Source organism: Osmia lignaria, chromosome 15 (genome assembly GCF_051020975.1).
Source record: "Osmia lignaria lignaria isolate PbOS001 chromosome 15, iyOsmLign1, whole genome shotgun sequence".
NCBI classification, from domain to species: Eukaryota; Metazoa; Arthropoda; class Insecta; order Hymenoptera; family Megachilidae; genus Osmia; species Osmia lignaria.
In genome coordinates this window covers 8,934,296-8,959,987 of record NC_135046.1, presented here as the reverse complement: position 1 = coordinate 8,959,987, position 25,692 = coordinate 8,934,296, and the positions used below count along the sequence as shown (strand labels likewise).

Here is a 25,692-nt window from a genome sequence, read left to right as displayed (position 1 = left end):
TCTCGAGGATCTGTAATTGAGGAGGATAGGAATCGGCGTCGTCGGTAAAGCGGTAACGACTCCGAGTCCTGCTGTTCGTCGATTCCATCCAGAACCTTTCGTTCAGTCCACCCTTTCGTTCGTGGGAAACGTGCTTACGGGTGGAGATCCGCGTCTTTTTATACGTTACCTCGAGTTACGGTCAGATCGTGGATCGTCGATCGTTGTCTGAACGATAGCTAGCCGATCGATCGGAGGTGAATAGGTGACGCTCGATATCCCGGCGGTGTTTCGCGATAAAACAACCGCGCTTTTCGTTATTATTACACCCTGCGGTTGGACGTACAGCATGTAAATCAAGGGAGCAGCAGGTTTAAGCGAACGTCTAACGAAACTCGATACCCGCGGACGTTATCTGATTGCTCGAATGAAAAGGAAAAATTCCTTCGGGCCCGGATCTGATCCTCGTGGCCCGTCCGTAGCTCCATTCGTCGTCGAGACAGCATCGTCTTGGCCAGCATCAAACGGAAAGGTCAACGGTTGCGTCTTTCCCTTTTACCGTACTATCAAGTCCTCGTCGCCGCTTTACCCGTTCCTCCGTCCTCCGGTTCGTTCGTCTCTAGTTGCTTAACGTCCGTTTGTCTAGCGGATTGTCGCTGCGTCGTGTTCGAGTTACCGGTACAGACGGACCGTTGTGTCCCTGGCGAGCCGCATGTAACGTGCAATCTCAGCTCGACCGGCGACTGAATGCCGGTTTGTAACACGGAAGTGCATACACGCGATTCCTCGAGAACGAGACAACGGATCGGCTGTCCAGGAACGATGACGACGCCGTGCCGTGTCGTGGGTTAACGACTCCGTGGAAAGCACATTTTCCAGCGGGTGGGAAGGTCATAAGCACGAACGTTGGGAACGTGTCTCGGACTTCGTTTCCGTCGTTTCTTTAACGTTCTTTTATCGTGTTGCTTGTCTTCTGGGTCAATCGGCCACGTGTACCGTATACTTAACCGTCTCTCGATCGGCGAAATAATAAAGACCGATGATTAAAAGGCAATTATGTTAATGGGAGAAAATTGAATGGCGTTCGGGAGGGACTAATAAGCAGTCGGCATAATGGTGCTCGATGTAACTTAATAAATATCTCGTGACGGACGTCTGGAGAACGGCGCGTCGTCGTAAATCGAAGCGTTCCGTGAACGGAAACGCCGGAAATTGTTCTGCCGATCGAGAACGGCCTTAACTACAATCGCGGTAGCCGAGTAAGGAGCCGGCTAATCGATTCATTGAACGGGCTAACGTATTGTCACTTTTCAGGACGGCGAACGATCCTCGAACAGGCGCACTTGAAAAATTCTATTACACCGCATGAATCACTGACAGCTATTGAACGAAACTGTATTGTACGTGAGCCTATCAAACCACCATGGAAACCGATCGGCGAACAAACTATGATATCGTGTGTACACAAGCGGCCGGCTGCACCCTGCGCCAACGTCCAATATATTTCTAGCGGTTGTTACGAATGATTGGCAATTATCGATGCTGTCGCCGGACTACCAACAACACCGGCCAGAAAATCGTCAGCTTCCCAACGCATTCACCATCGCATACGTATGGGTTCCGAATTATTCATATTCGCCGATTCATTATTGACCCGGTACCATGTTACACATTGCAACACACTCGTTGCGTTAACGCTGCTTAATCGAATCATATTTACAACCCTTATAAAAGTGGCTGCAGTTTCAGTAGCTATCATTGAACACTGTACAGTTGGAAAGAATTGGGCCACAGTTGCGAAGAAGAATTAGCAAAAAGTCATTGATCGAAGCGAGATCAGTCTTCTTCGTGGAAGCAAGAGCGGCAAGAAATCGGATCGGGGAAGAAGAAGTTCGGTAAGGTGGGTCTATGGGATGTCGGGCTGTGCTTAGCTCGTGTCAGGAATGTAATTCACACGCCGCTGGCATTCCGTTCCATTCCATTCCGCCCGCGGCTCCTCCTTTGTAGCCGTGCACCGGCGTCACGAGGTGCCACGGCGTTCTTTTTCACCTGGCCACCTTTCGATCCTTCGGCGACCGTTTCAGCCCCGTTGCTCGAGCACGTTCAGGAATCGCGAAATCGTTGATCGTGTTCTTGGTTTCGGTTAAATGCCGTTCTCCATCCGTGCGTCCTTGTTTCGATGCGACTTCCACCTTTCGGGATATTCTGGCTCCATTACCGAACCGCGGGGACAAGAAACGAGGGACACTCGAAATGGACACTCGATTCGACAGTGCCGTTTGACGTTGATCCCTGGCGATTAGTCCAACAGCGACCGCTCTCGGACCCTCCTGGTTTTGCTCGAATTAATCGCGATGGAAACGTTAGGCGTGCGCTGCACGGCAAACAGCCGTCCATTTCTTTCAACCATAAGCTTCGGACCAATTCTATGCCATTTAATTTTTTGCGTGTATCTATGTTTTTATCCTTTCTGCACTTTACGAAATATTCTTTTGAAAATCTTTAGATATTCTTCAATTCTCAATCATCTCAATCAATTTCCATGTACTTAGCCTTTTCAAACAACTGCCCGATAAATTACGAGAACATTGTAGCATTTCACGAGCGAGCAGCTTCATCGAGAGCCGGCAAATGACCGAGTGCAACGAGCATTAGGATCTGCATCGCATTACAGAACGACTGGCGTCGACAACGGCGATGTCACGTGTTGGAGGAGCAGCGTCGAGCTGCATTCCTCACGGTTCTTCTTTCGCTGCGATACAGCACAGCGAGGGTGTGTACGAGCGAGACAGAGGAGTCGGTCGGAACGGCACGAAGGCATATTTATTACGACGTTAGCCCAGTTTAGCAAATTACTTGCATGCCCCCTTAACCACGCTGTAATGCATGCTCCCGCCGCATTCTTCTCCCTTGTAATTCCACCGCGACGACTGTTGCTCTCCTACCTTTGCTTCGAAAGCACCGGTCAGCTTCCAGTGACATTGCTCCGAATCGCGGCTATTTCGCGTCGAGAATGCGCGCGGAACAACGGTCGAGCAAATAGTCCTCGAGTTCACTGACTCCTCTTCAAACAGTCCTGTTTATTTCAGCAACGACGGAAGTGATTTAGCCTTCCAACAGTTCAGACACTTTGTACAAGTTATACAAAATAAACGTTAATAATTTCTGTTTCTTCCATTTGTTATAATTTTGTTATCCTATTAATCCCTAATTTAATGCAACTAAATTACCCTACCCTCTACCGTCTCATTTGCAAACGCGAACGGTACAAACGCGATTATTTCCGACAAATAGCCGAGCATTCCACGAACTGCATACCTAGAAAAACAGCACAATTTCGTAGCGAGCTGCTGCTTCGCTTTACTCCGCGCGAGACAATAAACGCTTATTATGTTCGCGCAGAAACGAATGTAATTGCAAACACTCGGATCCGATGAAAGCATCTTAGCCGGGTCGCTTCGTTTACCCGCTTCTCGACGGCACTTCCGGCTCGGCCGTGCACTCCGCATAACGACGCCGAACGAAGAATCGGCCCGTTGAAAAGAAAATCAAACTAGCTGCCGTGCTCGTCGTCCGAAGAAGCTCTTCAGCAGAAATCAACGCCGAGAGACAATGCCGAGAGACCCGACCCGGGAGGTCTTCGGTAAATAGAGTAAAAGCACAATGCGGCATATATTTACGCGGAAGCCGGCAGCTTGCATTCGTCGTTGCAGTTTTCCTTCTCGCCTCGTCTCGTCGTTTCTTTCCGACCCGGCTTACTGCGACGAGGAACGGACGGACGTCTAAGTGGCCGTGAACGCGATGAATGCATTTCAATCTCATTCCCGTGATTACTCGTCGCAGTTGAAACGATCACCGGCCTTTTCTCTTTTCTCTCCCTTTCATCCCGGATGGACATTCGAACCTCGAGACACGGTGCCCGTAAATGAAGAATAACGCATTGTCCACGGTGCATTGCTTCCTACTATTCTGATTACCATCGTTATTACTCGTCGTTCCCGGTGATATCGTCGCTACTTTCGTGAGCCGATCTCGTTCCAACGGACATTCCGCCTTTAGACACCGCCATATCCGTTGACTTTTTTTCGCCTTAAAACAGGAAAGCTTATTTTCTGAACGACAGCTATTCAACGACACGATGAAAGATGCGCGACATCGTTGATTTCACATTTTGTATTTACATTCTGCGGACAATGAGTCGCATTTTATTCGCGGATTCTTGTCAGGTTTTAATGGAAAACCGCAGGTACTGTGGTTCGATGTTCATTTCGCGTGGTTGCGAGGCAACGACGAGCTCGTGCAATTGATTCGATCTTTCCATTCGCAACGAAATAATCTGGCAGAGATTTTTCCGTCACCCTTTCGAGGATGCGGCGATTCATCGCTGGATCTCGACGACGTTCATTTTCAGCCATTCTTAAGACCATTCTCGTGCACACGTGCAGGCTGGTAGCGAAAAGGAGGACGATTGAAGGAGGAAGAGGGCGTGCAGAAAGCACGAGGATGTAAATTCGCGTCGCGGACTTTAAGTGGCGATCGCGGATGAAGATAGTCGTGCGATCGAGCCGCGCGAGACCGGCCATTCGCCACGAGACCCGATTTTATCGGCCACGTATCGCGGCTGGATAAGCGTCTGGAATGGGTGTCGATATTCTCGTTGCCAACAAAGTAGCCTCCGTCCCCTTTTTCACCCTGTTTAATGCCTCTACCGGACACGCGTGTTCGACTCACCGCTCGAGGAGGGGAACAAATTACGGATGCGTTCGTTTCGACGCGTGCACCTTGCAACCGTCATCTTTGTCAATTGACGTTTTAATCTTCGTCCCTTTGCCGATAAAGCTGAGCTGATGAAAGGGAGGTACAATAAAATGTTTTAATGAAACATTTGCGCGAACCATCGATCAATCGTAAACTGGAATTTTACCAAATCTTTTAACATTTTAACGATCATTCGTAGAATCTTCATTTGTAGAATAACTATAAAATTAAATGTTTTTGGAATAATATTGTTTTATGTGCTATCATCTATTCGAATATTCAAGATCGGTTTATTAATCCTCTCGTGTATTTCACGTGGACAAGGCCTCGGAGAGGCTCAGTGGGTCGGTGGGTTGCCTTAACGAAGCGATCAATAAACCTTATCAAGGATCGCCTAATCAGAGGATACGCAGTTCAGGCCGAAACCACTGCAGAATATCGTGTTTGATCAGACGAAGCCCTTATTTACGACTCTTGTCATCAAGCTAAATTGTTTGTAACGTGCTATCACCCAACGACATTGTATCGCATTAAATTGTAGACAAATTATTGAGGATCCTGACCATCCTTTAAAAGACTCGAAATACTTGGAACGTTTTCAGAAATTTAACGAATATAAAATTAACAGATAAATGACCTCGGTGTTTTATTTTGCTAATTCGAAGAACGGATGATTCGTTGGATCGAGACAGAAATAAATCCAACCGTTGCAGTCGTCATCGAACGCCCGTGTCCTTTCGTCGATCATATCGCGATCAATTCCCAAAGGATTCCAAGGGGGTTACGCGTCTCGAAAGTAGATCGACGAGCTTCTTAAGCGCATTATCGAGGGACCGCATCTCGTCGTAGCTGGTGAACGGAGACCGAGGAAGCGGAGCAGAGGGTTCCTGTCGGAGCCCGGCACCGGTCAATGCAAGCGAACATAAATTTAGCATGCGTACGTGGGTGAAGCCCAGCTAGCCAGAGCCTGTCCGTGCCACGCCTGTTATTGTCCCCCTCCAGTATCAAAGAGGAAACTACCTACGCGTTCAGGCTACCTGCAACTTCATCCAGCTTCTATAAAGTTCGAAATGCTCGGTTAGGTGGCAACACACCAGCCGAGTTTCCGAAAGCCGACGTGAAAGGTCTGGTTAATTGCCCGATTAATTAGCAATATGATTACGTTGCTTTCTAGAATGGCCGTGTTTCATATAGTCCTCTCGATCCCGTCTACGCTCGTTCACGATGCATTTGTACGCGTTCTGGCCCATGGAACAGATTAAACCACGGATCGACTAGGTGCACGTGTTCTCCCCTTCGGCCATTGTTTCGCGAATTTAATGGTGTCGCATTGAATGGGCCCGCAAGAAACGATTTCGACTCGATTCTTTGAAAGTTCAGCCCCATTCTTCTTATGCTTCCTTCGCTCGTTCGGGAAAAAATTGGACCAACGTGTGAGGTAGGTTGAATGAATTCGCGAGCGAGGCCGTGCACGCTATTGACTCCGATCGACCCTTCGCTTTACCTACGAGATTATTAATAACGCTGCCTGCTGGGCCACGAATTTTCCCTCTGCAGTAATTAAAGCTCGCTGGAACGGCTCAAAGCAATCGTTCCCTTGCTTTTCTCTCTTTTTCAGTCATGAATTTCGCGCCGGGAAGCGCGTTAAACGTTATGAAAAAGAGAAAAAAAAAATATGTTATTACGTAGCCTCGGTTTTACCCCCTTTTATCACGGTAATGCACCGCCGTTCCTCTGATAATGCATTTTGACCCATTTACCCGAAGCGCAAAAAAGAGTTGGTACAGTATAATCTTGGCACTTTAAGCGCACGCTACATACCTATTAACCGATGCGGTAATTCGTCCGACAGCGAGTATGCCACAAAAGAGGGAAAGAGGAAAAGAGACGAGGCTAAGGACTATCTGTTACCGGCTGCTATAATCGGTGTCATTAAATATAATTTAAAAAAAAAAAAAAAAAAAAAAAGAAAAGAAAGAAAGAAAAGAAAAAAAAGAAAAAACTGGCTATTACGATTCTAGGAAACGAATAAAAGAATAATTGTACGGAACGCGTTTAATTAACGGTGTAATTAGACCCTGGCGAAATATTATTGTGGACGGATAATGAACGCGCCACTAATGAAATGAACAGATAATTACTACCGTTGAAAAATCATGGGAATAAAGACTTAACAGCGTATCTTCTGAGATTATACCTTTGAGAATCTTTGAGATAGCTTTGATTATCTATTAATTTCATTACTCGCACAAAGAAAAAAAAAAAGTGGTGCACTCTTTACTCGAAACAGAGGGAATACAGTCTAAGTCCCGTGCATCGCCGACCATTTGCACGAACAGATTCTATAGAATAGCATGGTGCCAGGAAGGCCCTGGAGACCCTAGAGACCGAGGAAAAAGTTTCTAAGTCCAAATTTTATCCACCAACTGATACTAAGGGCCAAAAAGTCAAAGTGACCAAGATCGGAAGCAGCATGCACCAGAGAGCAGGTCGTACCGGTGTTACTCGGACACGACCTCGATATCGGATGTTCAGGCTCGACAAGGAATTCGGTGCAATTAGACGTGAGCGAGTGGCTCGGCGGCAATTACTCTTGGTAATGCGGTTACGCCGTTGCACCGAAGGGAAGAGAGTGCAAGAGGCAGCAGCGGAGACGGCTGGACGAACAAGCGTCAAAACAGCCTCATTAAGGCTATTAGCGTTCGACCAACTACAAAGGGGTCCGGGCGTAAGAGTAGCGGGTGCATGCCGGTGCACATTGCGTGTCGTGGCTAAAGCGGCATCAAAGATGGTTCCGGGCCGTGGTGAACGGGCCCGGGTACAAAGGTGCGACCGTCCAGCATCTGTCCAGGCGAAAGAGCCTGGCACCCGATGACCGCTTTTTGCTTCCAAGTCAGACCCTGTAAAACTTTCGATTTACGTAGTGGGATGCTTTTTGCTACTCGTTCGTCAGCTACTCGGCGATCTTTACGATGGCAAAACGGCGAGAAGGGTGCTCACGGAGAAACGACGGATGAGAATCAATTTTCCGCTTTCCGTCGCTCAAATGGACGCTTAAAAAAGGATGCTAAATGCGAAGCGACTTTTTGTCACGTGTAACAGAGAGACAAGTTGGAGAGATTAAGGAAAAGATCGTTTCGAATTCGTTAATTAGTCATCGAGGCGGCATTATAAGGGTGCGTTGTTTAATTAAAAGACAAAAGATCTCGCAGAAGGTCTCAAGGTTTCTTCGCTAAATTCGACGGGTCTCCTTTTCAGAATCGAGAGAGAGACCCTTTTATGCTTGAACCGAAAGGGTAGCATTCGTTTCGGATTTTCTTCTTTGTTTCAAGAAAATGTATTACGCAGCCGCGTCTCAAGTAGCACGTGGCCGAGCCATTTAAATCATCGAAGCGTGCCGCATTGAAAATTGTTGTCCTCGACAGTCCGTGTTCTTCTCGGATGGACAGGCGCTGGTTAACCAGTTTCGGATATTTCTCGCGGGGAAAGCCGACTCGGCGCGGCGCGGCGGTGGGTTCTCGAAAGTCCTGCTCGACTTATTTACCAGCCACCTGAAACGTGGCATAAAGCTTTCTGCTTTACCCCTTTGCTTCGAAGGGGTTGCACAGCACGCGCAATAATTTGAATAGGCCTTGCTTGCCCCATGTCAAAACAACCCTCGTCCCGACCAAGAAGTTCCGTCTGTGTCGAGGGGGATTTCTGCTCGCCCACTGCACCCCGACCGCCTTTTTCATCCGACGAGTGTACCCGCCCACCTACTGAATTCGTATAACGTTAAAACAAACGAATTACAAACACGCTACCCGAAAGGAAAGTTTGCTTTCAAGCTCGCTAATTTGATACACGTGCTCCTTCAACCGACCAACAGACTGCACGAGGTGTGTCTGATGCATTGATGCATCAGATAAAAAAAGTTTCTTGGCTCGAATTAGATAATTTACGAAAGCCTCGCTTTTAATTCACTGGGAAAAGATGTGGAACTCAGACCCTAATTACAATGCAACGATCAGTAATTACACACTATGAATACCAACGTTGCGAAGAGGTAGCTGAACTACATTATAAGTTATTCCTTGAAAAAATCACAGAACCAATCCAGTCAATATATCTATTCCACTTACAAACGTAACTAGCTAATCCAACGGGATTCATAACTTTATGGCTCTCCTTATTCTGTCTACAGGATACGTACTTCAACACAAATAAACCTACAGGAAACGGTCAATGTTTATTGCCGCCTACACTTCACCTTCCTGCTCTTACTTTCGATACCAATTCCAGACGGAACCAAAGCGAACAAATTGATCAGTTGTACGGCTAGCCAGTAACCAGTTTCGTTTGATGCAACTAGAAAAATCCGCGAATCGATCGAGTAACGAAGTAACGGTGGTCCAACAATGGCTCGTAACGAAGACAATAAGACTTCGAAAGGGACCATCTGGTCGGAAAGAGTGGAATTACCAGGGGGGCGAGTTCCGGGAGTCGGTGTTGCGCGCGGGTAATGAGGTATATTACCGCGTCGAGGCGAACACTTTTAACGTCGCGTCGTCGGGACGCTGGTCGTCACGTAAATTCCCAATTCCTGTGCTCCCTTCGTGGCTGCGGTCCCTTCGTCTCGACCTTCAACCCGTGGCCGTGGCTCGTACCTTCCGTGACTGTGGTAAGTCTCCGGGCGACCGTGGAAATCCGAAACTCGGCGTGTATCGTCCGTGGCTGCTGCATCGTGTTGCATCGCGTCGCAGCCGATCGTTACTCACGTCCCGCTGGAATAACGCGTGCGAGTCGACTCGTTACGCCGAAATACGTCCATGGAAAGACGTGACGTATGACGGGGGTCGTGCTGCACGAACGGTTCATATATTCGTCGGAGACGAGCCGTTAATTGTCCCCCCTCTTTTTCTGGACGATGCTGCGACGATCCTCGCGAAACGAGCCTCCCTGCTCGGACGTCGCGGCTTGACCAACGAACCACCGGCCTGGAATTTTTCCTAGTTTATGATCCACTCCCGATTTATCGCGGGGCTATTCGACCTGGAATCTCGAACCAACGAGAAGAGCGGCAGGCTTGTTTAATTACATTCTCGAACGCAATTTTCGGGGCTCTCGGTTGGAGATGAAGCATGAAACGCGGTGTCCGATTTCGTTCAACGTTTTATCGCGAGAATCAAAACGGAAATGAAACATAAATTCCAATAAATCAGTCGCACGAGGTGACCAGCATTGTACATTGCGGACCAAAGCCCTCCCTAGGGAAAACTCCGATATAAGGGGTGGAAGCCCCATCATTCTCCTAGAGAATTATTATGTACCAAATGGTGGTCTGTCCTACATCGCCTTTTTCCTTACGAAAGTCCAGCATTCACGATACTGTATATTTAATAAATTTTATTGCAACCCTATTGGCACGCATAAACTGCTGCGCTTATCAACGGTCAAGCCACGGATAAAGAAATAATTCCGACGTTAATCGTTCGGGGCCCTGATGGCGGCAGTTTTCAAATTGACCGGATAAAGCCGCGTCACGGAACGTGCTAATTCACGCGGACGCGTTCGATACGTTAACTCAATCGGGCCGAATGAAACGTTTTCGAGCGGTCCACAGCCATAATCGTACGTCAAGCGGAACCCGCGTTTCGAGATGCGGGGTGCTTGAATTCCATTTGGTACGCGCTGGATGGGTTCGCGGAACTCTCTCGCCGCGTTTCACCCGCTTGGTAGCGTGTTGTAAGCGAGTTACGCGGTGTCATGGGAATTGGGACCGATCGTTTTCCATCGTTTTGCATCGTAAGCGCCACTCGAGGAGACTGTCTTTGCGGATGGAATACAAATGCCTTTGCGATCGCGTCGCGGACCCGAAATTCAGACGTATTTGCTACGCACGACCTCGTCGCCCATAGCAATGCGCTACGAATTTCATCTCATGGGTCCTGTTGTAAATACGGTTCACTTTGATTCGTGACCAGCACGATCAAGGATTCCGTAACAATAGAAAATTTGAATCGAGACGGTTGTTGTTGAATTTGCAATCTTTTTAAGAATACGCGCTTAAACGGTTCTAAAACGTTCAAGATGAATTTAGCAAATCTTTCTTTCCAGTCTGAAGCACGGTTGGCAACTGCCAAAGTCATTAAGATCCGTCTCGTTATCCGAGGCACGTCGACTCCGCTCGTTTGCGCGAATTAATGCCCCGATACTATCGGTCCGCCGAGGTTAACGCGTCGTAACGAGTCAAACTATTTCGTCTGGTTAAAAATATCAGGGCAAATTCGACGAATTCGAATGACACGCGGGCCGCGTGTATTAAGTGACGCGCGTTTCGCGCCGTGCACGACCCATTTCCTCCAGAAGAACAAAGAAAGGAAGGGAAGCGGGAAAACTAGCACGCGACGCAGGATCGCCAAGTAACCAGACGGCTGGCAAAAACGCGTCAGCCGAGACTAATTGCCAGACGAGCGATGACAGTGTTCCTCGTTTGAAAAGCGTAAAGACAGTCTTGTCGAAACAATCTACCTTCTGTTTCCTATACAGAGATTCATGAACTCTACGAGCTCCCCTTTTTCGCACGATTGTTTCACAGCGTCGATTTGAAAAGTAGGGTAAAATGCTATACGATCGCTTTGGAATATGCGTTATAAACCCTTTTGAACCCATCGGTTATTATAAATTTAATTTAGTTAAATAAATATCACGAAAACTGCACGAGTAATCCGAAATGATATTTCAATCGTTTGAAACATTTATCCGTGTTTCAATCTTTCAAATACGGATAAAATTAATCCATAATATCCTTAATGCATTTAACCGCGTGGTAGTCATGGGTGCTTCTACTGTGCCAATCGACGCTTTTAAATCTCGTCTGTAATTACAAACTGCGACCTTCTAAAATACATGCAAATTATATTACGGAATGTAGAATTATCATTCTACCGGTTGCAAAAATTAAATTTCTCTGGTCTCGTTAATTTGTCCGAGGACATCCAATTCGCTATGCGCAAGAATAATGATTGCAGAGAATTAAAATATCGCACAGACGGTACAATGGTAATTACACAAAACGCGAAGAAATTTTTTTGTAGAACACGGGACGGGATGAAGCTGCGAATAAAATTACAACCGTTGGACGAGGGTAAAGTCGAAAATCGGTTCGCCAGACTGGCCGGAGATTTTTCCGGCCAAAGCAGGCCCGTCATTCAAGTTTAATCATATTCACGCGGCGTTCGCGTTAACGAGACAGCCGCACGGCTGGCCGGTCGCATTTAATATTTACCCGAGCATCATTTCCGCTCGTTTAATTAAAGCGCCGCCCGGTTTCTTCGTCGAACCGCGATCGGCTCTCTCAGGATCCGTGGCGTCCGCTATTTACCGAGCCTGATTCGCAACGAAATTAAATCGGTACACCCAATCTACCGTCGCTGCTTTCGTTCGTTCCACCGTTTTATCCTTCGCCGTCCTTCTCCAACGCCTGCTATTTCGCGTCTTTGAGCATTTCAACCTCGTCCTGATACTCGTGCTATTCGTTTTTTCGGCTGTTCGAACGACGAATTAATCGTCGCAGAGAGAAACGAGACGAATTAAACGACCGTGTTCGACACGAATCCTATCAAACCATGGTTACTTAGAGTAGACATTATCCGAGTGTCTGAAACCGATTACGTTCTCTTTACGTTCATTCTCGACTTCGAGTCCGTGAATTAAATCCCTGCACTTAATTGCATACAAACGCACTTCGCAATTAATATTTGGTTATTGAACGACGGGTATGTAACCTCGGTCGTAAAAGTATTTATAGACTTTCAATTAATGATTAGTCATACATGATATCGACTGAACGAGGTGCTGGAGATTTAATTTTCAGAAATTGAGAGTGTACGACACATTTATACGATTCGGTGTACATCGTTCGCAGCGAATGGAAGATTCTTATTCAGATTCGAATGGCACGATAATCGATGCAGGCTGCAGAAATTCGGCATCCCTTTCGAAACGCGAGAGTATCAAGGTGTGCGAGCAATTAAGCGTCTTATAGCGGCTCGTTTTGCTACCGAATTGCAGCGAACAGGCCGGGTTCGATCGGAAAAAATGCAGAAAACGCGGATCGGCTTGCCGTAAATCGTCCCCATCAGACAATGAGTGAAACAACGAAGACGAATCGACCCTTTCTTCCACGCGGCTTCGGTTCTCCTTTTTTCTCTCCTCCCCGTGTTCCCGACTTGGTGGATTTTCATTAATTTGCTCGTACAAGCTGTCGGATCGGAATCGGCATCCGGCGTCGCGTCTTTTGACGTTCCACGGCCAACATTCCTTCACCGTGCCTTTACGCCACACTTGCCCATTCTTTCTCCTATACCCACATTTGCTAGAACCCTTCAGGAAATAACCAAGTCCATTCAAATATCGCGATTATGTACATTTTTCTGACTGTACCGATCTCAATGAGTTTAATTGTAATATTAATTGAAAGAATAAAAATTTTCATTAAAATCACTAACCCTAGTACCTAATCATTCAAACGTCCGTGTACTCGATTAATCATGAAACTCATTTATCTGGGAAATGAGTACCATAAGCGTACACGCATTCATCAACGTTCTTCCTGCATATGCGACAATTTTCAAGCTCGAAGAATCCCGGCGACGAAAGGGTTAATAGCGTCGGTAGTCGTCGCCTTTCCGGGCGACGCGTATCGATTGATAAATCGTCAAGCAGCAGGTCGGCTTGTCGGACATCTCGGCTGACATCGGGTGTACAAGCGGTCGCGTGAACGGACAGGCGAGATGGTAGCTCGCCGCAGCTAGTCGTTTCGACTCGGCTTTTACAGATTGACCGAACACTCGTGCGTGTAAGCGCACCCGAGCGCAGGATGCGCTAACGCCAGTCGGACTGCACCTTCCATTTCTGTAATCTCAAAGAGGTCGACCAGCCTGTCTCGGCCTCTCGCCACGTCCCATCTTCCTCCCTCGTTTCGATCTGCTTTGCTTGTCGCCGCGGCGCGTCTCCGCGATCCGTGGAAATAGAAGGAGCTCCTTGTCGACGTGACGCTCCTTATATAGCGGGATTTTGTCTAGAGAACGCGCGAAACGCTTCTAGCAAACACGTTAACTTGCTCGCTTGTCGAAAATGTATGTCAGTTGTTCGTGGTTGAAACAAAGGACGCCTTCACGAAGCGTCTCTGTTTTGGCGAACGGCGTCGAATAAGACGTGGTTCAGAATAGTAGACAAACTATACGTTTGTTTCTAAATATAGCAAGCTTCGAGACAGAGATCGATTAACGAAACACGAGGCTGGTTCTTAAAAACGGCGCTACAATTCGATAATCATCCTCGTAAACGAGTTACGCGGATGGCGCGCAAACACGGCAACCGATGTTAATCTTGCAGGCAAATAAGCGAATTTACTCGGCCGCGGTACGAAATTTTAATTGCGCGGAAGCATCGATTTAATTAAATGCGCCAGCTCGATTGGCCCGGAAATGCTTATCGCGCGGCGACGAGGGGCGGCGAGGGGGGATCACGAAGCGAGAGGTGGAAGCGGTTGAAAGAAGTCGTGGAAGAGAGAAGCGGAAAGATCGATAAACGAAGGCCGCGACGGACGGCTAGCGAGCTTTATCCGAACGTTCCAATTACCGGGTTCAGATCTCGGATCTCCGGGTTTATTTGTACGTGAGTGCTCGTACGTGTGCCCGGTGCACACGCATACGTGCGACAAAAGCCGCGAGCCAGAACGGCGAACGCGCGCGCTCCCGCGGAGCTCGCGGACAGATAACATCGGACGGCAGCCGAGGCATGTAATTGATTCAGAGTAAAACAATGTGCCTCTATGCGGAGAATCGTGCGGCATATATTGCGTACGCGTCTTACACGACGCCAAACCGCTTGGAAATTCACAGCTCTGTGAAACTCGACGCTGTTGGACGCGACTTCCGTTTCCCCGCCAGTCTTGCCGACTGATTATCATGGAATTAATGTTTTTCAGGACTGACCTGAATCTAACAAATTGTCATTTGTACATATATTACAGCTTGTAATGATGTGAATTATCGAGTAGTTCGTGTAATCGTACATTTTTTACCGCTTCACAATAGTCAGACGACAGTGGATACTCTGTGCGGCTGGACTCTGCCAAGTAGTATATGGCGTTATGGTCAGACTGTCTCCTTGCGTCAAGTGCAAGATACCGATCAATGACGTGACTCGATTTTTAATTCTAATATAATGAAATTAATTCAAATCTTCTATGCAATTATTATTAACTTCTTAGAAAAGTTTCATTTATTAATCACATTGCCAGAATAAATTAACCCTCCCATTTATTTTCGGTCATGATTTTATATTGTTCTAGGACTTTAAAGAATCTGAAAAAATTCCGAGATATTTATTAAAGCTTTTAATTTAACGTACAACTGACGATTAAGTAAAACGTTTAAACCTTCTTGCAATAAAAAGAAACATTCGATAGTAAGTTTTGAAAAATAACAATTTTGCCTGAAACTCCGCGACCCAGTACGTATGATAGCACCCTACCATTATTTTTATAATCGTAGGAATAAAAAAAGAATTTATTCAACAAAAAAGTAAAAGTATTCTGCAAGTACACCCATCAGCTCTTCTTCAAACCCATTTCTTGCACGTTCCCTAAGTTCCCAACGTCATAGAAAGCTTTATCACGCAATCGCGGTGTATCTGATAGCTGAACTGTTTCGTTTGAAACGTACCCGGTGTTCAGTAGCCGTGAACGACGACTGGCCGTGCAAAGGGAAGAAAGGTACGCTTCGGCATCGCCATTTGGCCATTGACGGTGCTTGTCCGGTATGATGTACGACAAATGTAAATAAAAAAGCAACGCGCGAGCCGGTCGGACAAAGGTATCGCGCGTCGAGATGAACGAACAAAGCCGAGGGACTTTTATTATAATAATCTGCAGCGTATGCAACCGAATGCTCGTCTCGTGCGTTTCCTCTTTCCCTCTTCCTTTTCAACCCTCTCCGCGGCTCAGTACCCTTTAACGTCGCCGCGTGCAATCCTCTCCTTTTTACCGCTCGGCGATGCACTTTATTGCGAGCAACCCCCTTTTTTTTTTACCGCGGTAGGCCCGCCGCATTGGAATATCGCGAGGAGAGCAACGCGTCATAAAATTGCGTGCGTACCAAATGGAAGAGTGTATAGCACGCGTGCGCGCGTATTACGTGCTTTCGACAGCTTTGTGAAGCGTTACGAGCTTCGACGTGTCTACGTACGCGCAGAAATGATGCCGCGACGCGAGGGAAACCGGGAACAAGTGTTTCCAGGCCCTCTTCGGACGAGGGCGGATTAGAAACATGCGAGCGAGCCGTGGAAAACGTGAAAATAGTAGCCTGGTAACAGATACAAATACAGAAACTATGTTTCTAGTATTTCTAAAATGTTGCTGTTAAATATAACATTTCAGAGTTTGGAATTTTTGGTATTAAATCATTCAATATCTAATTACCACAATGGTTCATTAATCAACTAATTAAATGGCGCTATCGTATTCCATTCGTTCATCAAAACCTTAATAAGCAGTATTCAGTTTCTAATTGTGAAAACCTATTAAATTGCAGCGAAGACGAATCCGTTTTACAGATTCACTTTGGATCATTGAGATAAATACTGTGAGAAGGGGTCAGGTAACGGTGTGAAATGGGTCCCCATAGGCAAAGCGCGATGTTAACACAAAGGCCGGTTCGCGTAGTAGAATTTTAATTACGGCATTATTCCCATTCGAAGACCACGTCATCGAGTCATGCGCGGTGTCGGCGGGAATGAAAGGAGCGTGGCCGCACAATGACGCTTGTTTCTGAGCTTCCATCATTAACGAGTCCCCCCGGCTTTCTACAGGGATCCTTGTTCCAGGCAAGGATTTTAATTCGCGACACTCACGCGCCGATGAAGCCACGTATCGACGCGCGTGCTCGCGCCCCGCCACGGCCCCGTAATTATACCTAATTGTAACGAGGTAAAAGGGAAGAAAGCGAGTGAGCTCACTCCGCTCGTGGACAAAGAGCGAAAGAAGAGTGGCGAGAAGTTTTCTTGTCGTTTCTCGCCTAAGCGACAGGACGAGCGAGAAGAAAGAACTCAACCCTTTGCGAACGTTTCAGCCTGGCATCGCGCGATTCCTCGCGTCCCTCCTCGCGGGTACGTAGAGCGTACAAGCGTGCCAGCTAGGCTACGTTTGAAAGAAGGCGAACGTGCAATCTATTATAACACGTCCCCGCCCTCGGGTTTCTTTCGACGTTCCCTTTTCTCGCAGGCGTCATCGTGGCACGGTGATAACGGTGATGAAAATGATAGCAGGGACCGGCTGTGTAATTACGTGCTGCCGTACCACCTCGCTACGGCATAAGCATTCCTTTTTTTCGCGGACACGCGATTGTCACGAGCCTAGACTGGCGAAGGGGTTGAACGTTGGAGAACAATGCAGTTTTTTGTTTTTAAGGCAAGCGAGTGCGTGCACTTTCGAGGTTTCAGAGTAGGAGGAAACATTTCGGTCATTCGAATAAAACAATTGGAAAAGATTAACTGAAAAGTGGAATTATGTGATTATATTGTTACAGAGGGTAAGTCGGAAACTGCTTAGATTCAATTTAGTTCCCGACGAGGAAATAGGTAGATTCTATTAAACGGGAGTCTCTACGGAATTTCATTCGCTAAGTTTTTCGTGCGGAAACTCTGAATTGTCGGTGAATCTGCGTGAGAGGAGATGGAGAAATATGTTTAAGTACTCTCATGAATAAGGTAGTTATGGTTTCACTTGGATCCACGTGGAACTAATAACTTACTCTGGTTACCGTGCACTAATTGGGCTAATTGAAGCAGTTGGAAAAGGCATGCTAAAAGCTAACAGATGGAGAGATGCAAGTCGACGATACCATTACGTGTAAGAGCAAACATTGTAGATTATTATTTATTTCAAATTCTCTGCCATTATATTAATGAATTACTTTCTCGATAAAAATATACCACAAAAATGTGGTACAATTTTAATGAATGAAAAGAATAATTAAATTATATGAACAATACGTTAGCTTCGTAACCTACCTCTTTGATTCACCCCAAATTACCTAGAAACCCATTTCAGTTCTCCGAAACTGTTTCATTCGTTTCGAATACAAGCTTTCGCAATCTGAGAAAAATATTCGCTAAAATTACAGTTTGAATTCATCGGCAACGTGAAACCGCTAGCCCCATCTGTGCTTTCGAGAAGCAACCCCACATCGACACGGCGCAGGACCGCATGAAAGCTCGAGCTGTCTTCGAAAGCGCGCGTTTCGTTCGAATACAGGGTATGCTTTTCTTTTGGCTCTACAAACCACGGAAAAAATCTAGGTCAGCGGTCTAAAGATTTCAAAAACAAAGCAACCCATGCTGCGTCGCGTTCGTTACCCGTGAAATCTGCCGTTTTTCAACCCTCTAGAAAAAAATTTAAAAAAAAAAACAAATCATACAGTATCGCTAAACCGTACGAGCTTACATGCGAAACTTACACCCTCGTTGAATCCTCTTCAAAAGCTGCAGCCATGATAACCGTGTGCCAACTCTCTATCCCGTGTTTCTAAGCATCGAATAAAACGGCTCTTTCAACATCGCTAGCGTTAACTTTCAAAAACTATCCGTTGGTGCAGCGAAACGTGAAAAAAGAGGGCGCATTAAGTTCAGCCCCGAGCTTTTCAATGCCCGCGACTTTTTCCTAGAGAACCGTATCCCTTCCGGGATAAACCTAGCGAAACGATTCAAAAACTCGACACAGACAGCTGCGAACGATTCGTTGAATGAAAAATCCACGGTCGGATTTCAAACCACCGCGACAAGCGTGATTCATCGACGAACGCGCGTTATTCTTACGTTTACAGGGGGTAAACTCATAGACGAGCTTTCGAATTCAATCGGGTAAGGTGACTCCCGGTATGAAAGTCATCGTAACTAATTAGCGTAATGACGACCTGCTAGAAAGTGCACGATCGCAGAGATTATTGAAAGCTTCTGTCGTCCTAGCGTTCAGCTTTAAATCGCGTGCTGCATGGTTATTGACGAATCGTCGGTTTCGTCACTCGAGCTATGTTTGAAACGAACGCAGTTTGTGAAACTGGATAAAATTTCTGTGTAAATAACAGGCCGATCGAATGGCAAAATAGTTTGCTTCAATTGACACTGCGCGGTGAACAAATCCACGGTTACGGTTTTCTTTTTTTCACGTATCTCCGTGTAGACTGATCTTGTTATAAAGGATGTGATCATTTTCATTTTACGTTTATTGATATACCATATTACTTCTTAATATTCTCTACATTTATCATGGAATCGGAAAATGTTTCATTTTCCTATATCTGTCTGAATAATATCGAGCTTCGTTCATTAGGTAACGGAAATAAATGTAATTTATTCGAAACATGGAACGAGATGAAGGGCAAACAGTAATCAAAAATAACCATGTCAAAGGTTCACCAGGCGAGCCTTCAAAATATTCACCAATTACTAAAGGCATCAATTCGAAATGTAATTGAATCTTCATGGAAGAACATAATTAGCATATTTAATAATCTAAAATAATTTCGGTATCACGAATCTCAATAATGAAAGCGTCGAAATGTTTTTAATTTCCAGAACAGTTTTCAATTAATACGCGATGTCATGCCCAACGAGTCCCCCGTTGAATACCTTCGAGCAGGATCGATGCTATCAATATTTCCAGTCGAAATGGTGCATTTAATCGTGGACCGACTCACATGCCGGCACATATGTGCCAGAAATGAGAACGAGCCACGAAACAGGGTGGTCGTCGACCGTTGTCACACGTCTCACCCTTAAACGCGTTCTTAATCCTCCGCTTCGAACATGTAATGAAGCAGTATGCGAGATGCTTGACCCGGTTCCCTGTCGACTAATGACTTAGCCTGAATTCAACGCGCGGTTATGGGGCTGAAGCAACCCTCGGGTACGTAAAGATCGCAAGTAAGCACGCGGTATGCGATCACGAAGGTGAGAAACCCTTGGCACTAGACAGCTTTCTAGGCGCGCACAGTGCATAAATTTTCGTACGCGAATGCATCCGTACATTCCCAACACGTTCGTTAATGATCTCGTTGATTAAATCGCCATCATTTCTAATGCTCGAAATACGATTGGACGGATCGAAGGTACAAATGATTGGAGAAACTGCGATCGAAATTTTTATCGACCAGTGGAATTATTTTGAAGAAATAATAATTCAATTGAACTAATCAAGATAAATTCAGAAAACAGTATATTTCTCATTACTTGAAAGATCATTTAGAAATTCTACGTGTTACCGACGTTGGATCAAAGGCTACCTGAAACGACCACAGTAGTCGATGTCCTTTACCACGAAGGAGGGTAGGAAAAGAACTTCGGCAGCGATTAGAGCCGGTGCAATAATTATTCTCGGAAGGCTCGCGCGGTCCGCGTGAAAGCGGGAAAATTATAGCCGCGTCGAGGCGAGCGTGCAAAGTGCGGCATGCGCGAGTAAAAACGTTCATCGCGTTGGCCAGACGAATCGGCAATAGAAGTTCCTTGCTCGCCGACTCTGCGGGCGATTGGGTGCAGATTACGGCTTTGTGCTATCGCTTCTACCCGTTTCCTATGGACAGCAATTTACGGGTTATCACCGAACGGCAATAAACTTCGGATATCTGACCTGGCGAGCCGACGTTCCCGCGGCTGTACGCGCGCCGCGGAGAGATAGGTGGGACAGCGCGAACATAAAATTACTGCGGCTCCAGGTGAAATATAGTTTGTAAAGCGCGAAGCGTTAGAATGACGCGCCGCTGGGCCTGCCGATGTGACCATCACTGACAATGGAGAAATCGACGAACACCTGGCCGATTAATCTCGAAGGACGCGAGGCGTTAGACCCGTCGCGATGCACTTAATCAGAAGCGGAAAGGCCCGAGGGGCTTTCGAGCTCTACGACTGCCGGCTTAAACAGTTAGCTGTCCGCGAGTAAATTCATGTAAATTCAGCAATCCAATCGTACAAGATGTTTACGTTAATGCCAGGCTTTGGAAAATTAACTATATTACCGATTATCAAAGATCTTAATTTGAATAAAATTCCCCGGAACCAAAAAAGAAAAGGATTTGAAGTTTAAAAAAGTTAACAGATTCAAAAAATATAAAAAGATACAAATGTAATATTTGAGCCAGTTCAAAATATAGTAAGGATCTTTCGACGGGCAAAAACATCGATTCAACGCGATTCAATTGGCAATCTGCTGACCGTGGATAAAACGTTATCACCCGCTGTATTCGCTAAATATCGGCCGACGATTATTCGATTTTATGGGCCATAATGTGTGTATTTACGAGGTCGAAATAATGGCACATTTGGAGAATAAGCGGTATTGTACCGATGCCCAGCTACCCGCGACTTTTTATTCATAATACTTCTCTGAATAGCAATTTAGTTTCATTACCTGGAAATCATATAAATTTGATTGAATTTCCGAAATTCAATTTCCGTTACACAGATATCGAAACTGATTACGAGCTAGATCGAAACAACTTTTCATCCCCTTACTTCAAACACAATTTTCACGAATGAGATTGAAAATTTTTCATGAAATTCATATTTACGTGAAAATTAAAACAATTAATAATTTCTGTATTCAATGCTGGAGATGAAAAATTCATGCAAAATGAAGGAATCATCCAACTATAAATCGCCCAACGAACTCCCACGATCATCGATATATATCTATACCTCAGCACCTTTCGCCCTATCGATCGAATGCATTTCCTGTTTACTGTCCCTCCACCTATCGATAGCTTCTGCTGCAGCCCGTGGTAACCTTGAAAGTACTTGAAGGGCTCGCCATCTGACCACGGATCTGTATCTCGTTCATGATGTACAGTGGTGAGCGCGGTAATTGAACGTTCGAGCCCTTGACCGTACGTGTACGATCGTTAATACATCGTCACGCGTTACACCTGATCTGTTCGATCGATCGCTTTATAGAAACAATGGAATGTTGCGTTGTTAAACAAGAATATCCTAAACATTAATCCTGATAGAATACTTAAATTCAAATTGTTAAAGCTAAGCATCATTCTAATAATGCAAACAGCCAAGTGATTTCTCTCGTAATCATTTAGAACGTGGTACATATTTAACACCTTATCGACGGATCGTTATCGCGATCGGATCTCATGGTTCTCGCGTGCTCGTTTGATTTCGCGCAGGATACCACCACCGTGGAAATTTCTTCGTCGCAAGAAGCTCATTCGTTTGGCTCGAGACATATTCAATAAATAATTAACACGCCATCTTTCGAGGATAATATGCCCTTCGGACTTACGCTTAAGGGGTGATTAACAAGCGTAAAGGCGTCGCGGTACCTTCTCTCCTACGCGAGGTCTTTTATTCTCTTCTTACGTTGGCGACTTTTTAATCTGCGGTTTCTAACGATTCAGTTAGATACACCGTCACCTAATTATTAGCTGCACAGCTTCCTACGGTTCGTTGATTTGTTCGTTGAAAATAACCGGTGTCTCGACTAACGAGGAGCGGATAGAATCGGAATAAAATTATGGAGGATTTTGTTAGAAATGACGAGTCAATAATCGAAGAGATGGAAGAGCGGAAGAGAGAAGAGAAACGAGGCGAAGTTCTATTTATCTGTTCTATGAAAGATAAATTATACACGGGGAGAGTTTCTTGCACTAATGGAATTCTGATTAACTGGATTCGTTCAAAAATATCGGGGAGACTTGTAATAAAGCGTCGAAGAAGTTACGTGAAATATAACGAAGTCACTGAGTTGTTACTTTACGAAGCAATAAGAAACATTCCTGAGTTTAAAGAATTATTTCTATCCCTGTGGAACAAGGTGTTCCATTTTTGTATTACAAAGATTGTTGCAACCGAGATTGCATCTTTATGCATGACGGAGCGCCATAAGGTCAAAAGTGCTACCAAGTTTTTGACTGATTAGCATGTGCGAACCTCGACCTAGCCATGTAATAGCCCTAGCATGAATCTCATTAAAAACTTGTGGCAATGTATCATAATCACAAAGCATAGACCGATAAGAAAGTATTTTTGAACCGTGGTATCTTGACGAAGAAATAAAGAACTGATGTAAAATTGATGTAATATTAGGTTTTTGCGTAGAAGATGAAAAATTTGGAAATATAAATGGTACTTTAACATAATAAGACCTTTCTGAACCCTACAATTTTCATTTAGTCTAATAATTTGAACTCCTTTGTAATAAAACAAATGGCAAAGATGATAAAGCATTTCTTGCCGTACTTTCAGCCGTTCCCTCAAACTTTGAGGAACTACAATAACGCTGCTACGTCGTAAAATGTTCAATTTCCTTTCAATACTCTCGTCTCGATATTCCTAGAGAGCTTCATACCTTTCTAATGTTACCGTTCGTAGCCGTCCGATTTAATAGATTTCACGCGGCGGAGGTTTCACCGTCGTCGAAAAATCAGCGCAATTTCGCACGAATATTCCCGATACTCTGCTATTATTATATATTTACTCGTCGTTACGTGCAGTCGCGTCGAGACGATTGGTACCGACAGTTCGAGGCTGGATTTCTTCTTCGATCACCTTTGCACCGTACTTACATACCCACGTAGCCTTTCTCGCAGCCTCTTCCCGGTTCTCTCAATGATACACCGTCGGGTACTTACCTGAAACAGGAAAAGAAAAGAAAACGTCATTAACTCGGTCGTGGTGTGTAAACGTCAAGTGTTAAAGTTCGCGTTGATTTTCACCCTGGCTATTTGCTTGCCATGGGAAAATTATACAAAACTAGGCAAACTTGTAACTACCTTCTACCTCGTGTTGTTTTATATATATAAAAAAAGAGGAGATCCTCATCGATTTCGTTTCGTCGGGGTGTAATGAATAATGTCAGATCACGAAAAGGTAGGACGTTAAGTGAATATTATTCACTCGATCCCACCGGAATGATTTGATTCTGCAACGAGCAACACGCAACACGTAGAGAAGAGGTTGACAGGGTAATCACAGGTTCGAGGAATGAAACAATCAGAATACGTTAAGAGAAAAGAGTTAACGTTAGCTTAATACGTTAAAGGCACTCTCTTTAACGACCCAATTAAGCGCATACCCTCCAGATTGAAATGTCAGGAGGTAAACATTCAATAAACAAAATTAATTCGTGCAATTCTAATAAAACTATACACGAAGGTATTCGAATATTAATACTTTCCTGTCTGTCGGCAGGTATTCACGACTTTGATCTCTGATTGTTGTTTTACCTTATTACTGTATTGATAATTTTGTAACATAGATTGTAAAAAATATTAAATTAATAGTATTAACGTACGGTAGAAAATTGTTCTTTTCTAAATTGCAAGAAAAATAATAATGGTGCGAAAAGTTAAGTATCATAATCATCGAAGTATAATCAGGATCGTCAAAGTGTTAACGTTTTTGCACCTCGAAACTACTGATTTTCTTCTGGAAAATTAGTATCGCGAGTGGTATGAGACCGGACACGTCCAATTTGTCCGCTAATCGATCCATTCACGGGGTTAAACACCGTCGGTGATCTGGAACGCACGTTCACGCACAGCCAGTTACTAACTGGCCATTACTTTTTGATTGGTACGTCGCACTGCAGGATATCGAAGTGCGTTCAATTACTCTTTTTATCATTTATTTTGAAAAGTCGCCCGATGCATTAATCCGTCTGAGTGTTGCAAAAACGCGACAGGAGAGTGTGAAAGAGAAAGAAGAGCAGAAAAAGAGCGCGTACCAGGCATTGATACTTTCATTACAACTTTTCGGCCGCACGAACGCGCCTTAACGCGTGCTTCCACCAAGGTATTTATTACAATAAAACAACGTGGCCCGGCCACTTTGGCCCTTGATTGGTTATTTCGTGGCTGGACGACGGAACTAACGTTAATTACTGGCGAGGGAAGAATTAAGGCGAAGAATCCGTCTTAATACGTCCTCTTCGATTATTCTTTACGTTCTGTCCGCCGCATTTACAGCATCCAATGATGAAGAATACTTCTGTTTCCCTATAAACAATTTTCAACTGCTGCCCGAAAGATATTCCAAAGAGACGAAAATGTTAGAAAAAAAAACAAATCCAAAATGTTCAAATATTTAAACGGGCTTCCAGTGAGAGTCATCCGAATCTTTCTCTCGACAAGGTATCACCATGATCTTCATCTCGCGCCCATTTTATCAGTGTCCGAAAGGCAACGCGCGTTTCGCGCATAACTCTCGTACGCTCACGGCTACTTTTCAACTTTTTACGCGTTTCGCAGTGCCGCGTATCGCGTCCCCGTATACGACAGTGCGTGCATACATGCCGGTGTAAGCTCGCGAGAGAGCTTCGAATGATGTATAAAGGGAGACCGCGGGACCAAATGGACCCGGTCCAGAATTTTCGTTTTTCGCGATCCCTCGGCGATCCTCTCGTCGGCGACCACCTTGATGGAAGATACGTATCTGCCGCGAAATCGTTGCCTCACATTCCGTTTTCGGAGGGAATTGCACCGAGGGAACGTTACGCCGATGCGTATCGATCCCATTTTTTTTTCTTTCTTTTTTTGTTTTCGGCCGCTCGTGATACCATTAATACCGAGGAACTGACTGCGGCGATCAATTCGGGTACTCTGGTTCACGCCTCGAGGAGAAATTCCTGCTCAGATTCTGCTCTTAGTTAAGAGAGAAATAATGAAGAGAAATTGCGAGGTAATTCGAATCTTGAAATTGCGGCATGTGGTGTGTGTAACCTTGTATATTTGGGATGTGAAATATTATTTCAGTAAGTGAAAAGCTTAAAAATGAAATACGCTTGGTTAACGTTCGTTGCAAGTAGACGAATTGTAGATGTAGAAACATTTTGAAATTGAAATTCTAAAATGCATGAAGGCTAAGTGCTTTCTACCGTCACGAATTTTTTTTTTTTTTTTTTCTTTCTCG

General features: G+C 45.2%; 1 long non-coding RNA gene across 3 annotated transcripts in view; it reads right to left on the bottom strand.

Moving 5' to 3' along the window:
* LOC117600190 (uncharacterized) overlaps nucleotides 1-25,692 on the bottom strand; it is a 473,823-nt gene that overhangs the window by 79,829 nt on the left and 368,302 nt on the right. The window contains exon 3 of one of the 3 annotated variants that reach the window (XR_004580407.2): nucleotides 21,855-23,414. The exons of the other annotated variants lie outside the window; for them this stretch is intronic. This is a non-coding gene — a long non-coding RNA (uncharacterized LOC117600190). Of the gene's footprint in view, nucleotides 1-21,854; nucleotides 23,415-25,692 lie in introns of those variants that run through there. 3 annotated transcript variants of the gene reach the window in all.